Raw genomic sequence first — 3,382 nt, forward strand, 5'->3', positions numbered from 1 at the left:
TTTCAACGTATTCCTTCTTTTCATACTGCAGGCATGCAGTAGAAGCAAAAACCTTGGCATCAAAAAGCAGGCTGCCTACATAAATTTTGTGTGTTTGCCTGTGGTGGAGTGTACAACAATTATCCTGTGCATATGTACAAACCAGAGTTCGAGGTGACTCGTTACTGTAACTAAATTCCTTTTCTTGGTAACCTAACTCTGTACTTTTGTGCCGTGGTAACTTTCAGAGGAACTCGTTTCTTTTTCAGGTAACTTTGCCAAAGTAACTTAAGTTCCAAGTTATTTTTAACTCTCTTTTCACTCACGTCCACATATTTTCTTGCTTTCTCTCCAGTTCCTTCATGGCATTTTTTGCCATAGAACGTGGTAGTCAACCAATGACAGTATTTTATTCAGGAAGTAAGAACCGCTGCCATTGAAATGAAGCTGAACCATTGTGCGCCCACAGGGAGTAAGATGCAAAGCGTTCGAATAGACCTCTTCCAGAGAAACGTCATCATGACATTGGTAGACAGACAAACCGAAACAAGGAAGGAGGGCTGGGTACCATGAACGGGCACTTGTTCGCTGCCTCCCATTGAAAGAAAAGTATGACCGAGGGTTGCGTCCCTTTAAGGGACCATATCGTAATCCCCTGAAGACCGTGGCTTTCAGGCGCGACCTTGTTCACCTCTAGCTTCGAGCGTAGTTCAATTCTACAAAATTTTGGCGCTGTCGAACACTATGACGTCATTTGTTTACAAAGAAGGAGAGGTCTATTGTTGGACATAAAAGAAAACGATCTAAGCGTGTTGCACTCCTCCGCAGGCAACTCAAGGTCTAACTCAACCGCTCACACGTGCTGCACCTGCGTAATCCTATTTTGTGTCCGAAGTAACTTGGAAGTAACTCGTTCTTTTTTTTAAGTAACTGCGAGATACATTTCAGGCTGAAGAACTTCGTTATTAACTTAGTTACATTTTGCACATGGTAACTTAACTCGTAACGAGTTCTTTTTGACGGGTAACTTCTCAATCTATGGTACAAACATACAATTTAAATTAGTGCAGTCGAGCCCAGGCATATCAAATTCGAAAGTGATCGCAAAATAGTTCATTGTAGCGGTAACTCTGTATGTAAAGATATGTTGGCAGTATGCTCAGATTGGAACGTCTGCACGTTTCTAATATTTTTAGTGCTTACCGATTGGTGCCTGAAAGACCCATAGTCAGCAAATGGAGCACACCAACTGTTAGACCAAGAAAATAGATGGATAAGAAGACACAATATTTTCTCCATGTCATTTCTTTGACTGTGTTCTGTCTATTCTGTAGCCCTATCTTACCTTCTCGCTGTGGTGTGCTTCGCAATGTTGGGGAGCCTGAAGAGTATTTCAGAGTATGCCATGTCTTTGGCGAGGAAGCTAGCATGAACTAAGTTGTACTAATGGTGAATTGCACTGGTCGTTATAGTGCAGAAGATCTTATACCGGCTTGAATGTACTGATCGCTAGAGTGCAACACATTTCATTGGTGGTTCAGATTGCTGTTTGTTCGTTTCTACACTCTACCCAAAAGGCACACTACGCTGTTCTGTGTGGAACGACCAGCAGAAATTGCCATAAGTCACATTCACACAGGCTTTTGAGCCTCCAGATTGGATTGTGAGCAAGAACTCAAGAAGCGCATGCTTTTACAGACATCTTTAAAAAATAACAGCTGGCTTATATGTAGGGCCTGACCTTTTAGGGTTACACCCAATTATGCACAATATTTACCCCCCCCCCCCCCACACACACATTCAGATAAGCGAAAACAGGGTTTAACTCAATATTTCCCCGAAAACTGCTGGACAAGGGGAACCCGAAATCATCACAACTGACACAGAACTTTGGAAACTGTGTCGTAAATGCATAATTATGCTCCTACAAACTGTCAAAACAGAGACCTTGCTGCCTCTTAGATGATAAATATTGATACTACTCTTTGTGTCTACGGGTGTGTCGTGTATTATACTGAGTAAACTGAATATTTACACCTGATGCAATCTGATTCAACCAGAGTTGGCTTGAATCAGGTTCTGTTCAACCCAATTACACCCGGATTATTGAATCAAAATATAACCCGATATCTACCCCCCTGATGTTGCTGAAAAATATAACCCAAAAAGGTCAGGCCCTATTTATTGTAAGTCTCATGTGAAGGAATGAGGCTTCATGACAGGTGCCGTGCGTATTTTTCGGTATATCTAGCAATGTGATAACGTTATTGTCACAATCCAGCGGTCTTCCTTATGTTCGTTCACCTGAGATCTCTCAACGGTTTTTGTCTCGGGTAACGCTCCTTCTGTACATCGCCTTCTTTTGTATTTTTTTTTTCAGCTTCCCCCTTTGAAATTTCATCTTGTCCACACTTGCCATATATCCTTGTGGTTTTGTTTGATCTATTACTCTGATCAATTTTAGCACATGCATGATCTCTTGTTATTGCTGTTTATCCAGGTGCGCGCGTCTGCGATCAAATATATACTGTATCCCGCCTGTAACCCCAATTCGTGCAGATATTCTCATCTGAAGGTGAATAGGTATTAAGTACTAGAGAAATGTAAAAAAATACATCTCAACAACAACAAAAATTAAGCTAAATAACTAGAAGAAAGAAAGCGAAAAAGAAGAAAAGATAATTGCAGAGGCTTATGCAATGTGAGACGCCACCGGCTGCTACAAATTCAAACTTCAAACTACAGTAGCCACTGTATTCAAACGGCGAGAGCGGAGAAGGCACTGATCTCTATAGTATAGGCTGGATCGCGCATAGGATGCTCCACAGCGTTACAGTGGTAACAGCGTGGTCACTGGCCGCCATATTGGTGGGCCCATCGCATCCTGTCGTCTGCATTTAGTTCAAGCGGTGCTGCCCGTATTTTTTAAAAAAAATTCCTTTAAATTAAAGGGCATGTCATGTCAGTTTGTTGCAGCTTTGAGTACACTTCACGCGGACAGAGAAAGAGGGATAATTTTTCACAGGTAAGCTCTTTATTTTGAGGAAAAATCTGTTTATTCGTATCGTATGCATCCGACAACTCGGACTTGTTTGCATTGCTACTTAGCTGGTGCCATTGCTTACTAAGAAAGTATGTGTGGCTGCTCCTACAAATCTCAAGACCATGTATTTTCTATAAACAATGCGCTTGTGCTTGCAGGTTCCCCTCACAGTCGCTCAGCTGTGCCGAACAACCGGATCCAGAACCTACGCCAATATGCCAATTCGTTCCACTGTTCTTTTAATCTGTGAGGTACGATAAATAAACTGCTGTGTTAACCTCGTATGTGCAGCTTCTCCTACAGCGTGTGTGATAAGTCATGCATGGGCATGCTCTTCGTGCACAGCGCTTCGAATTTCTG

Source organism: Ornithodoros turicata, chromosome 5 (assembly GCF_037126465.1).
Source record: "Ornithodoros turicata isolate Travis chromosome 5, ASM3712646v1, whole genome shotgun sequence".
NCBI lineage: Eukaryota > Metazoa > Arthropoda > Arachnida > Ixodida > Argasidae > Ornithodoros > Ornithodoros turicata.